The 222-nt window shown below is 32.0% G+C and overlaps 1 protein-coding gene across 1 annotated transcript in view; it reads right to left on the reverse strand.

The window, feature by feature from the left end:
- LOC119594707 (vam6/Vps39-like protein) overlaps window positions 1–222 on the reverse strand; it is a gene marked incomplete in the record, with an annotated part of 13,484 nt that overhangs the window by 3,628 nt on the left and 9,634 nt on the right.

Raw genomic sequence — 222 nt, forward strand, 5'->3', positions numbered from 1 at the left:
CAATTTTTTATCTATCTTTACTATGGGTGCCTGTAACTCAAATAATCTAACAATATCCTTAATTTGAAAACAGGTTTCCCCCTCTCACTGGTAAAATCATTTACAGTCACCAGATTACATAATAAATATACTGAAGTAGTACAAGTTTATGCCTGTAGTGGCTATACTGGCCTGTTCTAATATATGACTTTTGTAATCACTAAAGTCAGCAAGAAGAAAAAT

This window comes from Penaeus monodon, chromosome 34 (assembly GCF_015228065.2).
Source record: "Penaeus monodon isolate SGIC_2016 chromosome 34, NSTDA_Pmon_1, whole genome shotgun sequence".
Taxonomy (NCBI): domain Eukaryota; kingdom Metazoa; phylum Arthropoda; class Malacostraca; order Decapoda; family Penaeidae; genus Penaeus; species Penaeus monodon.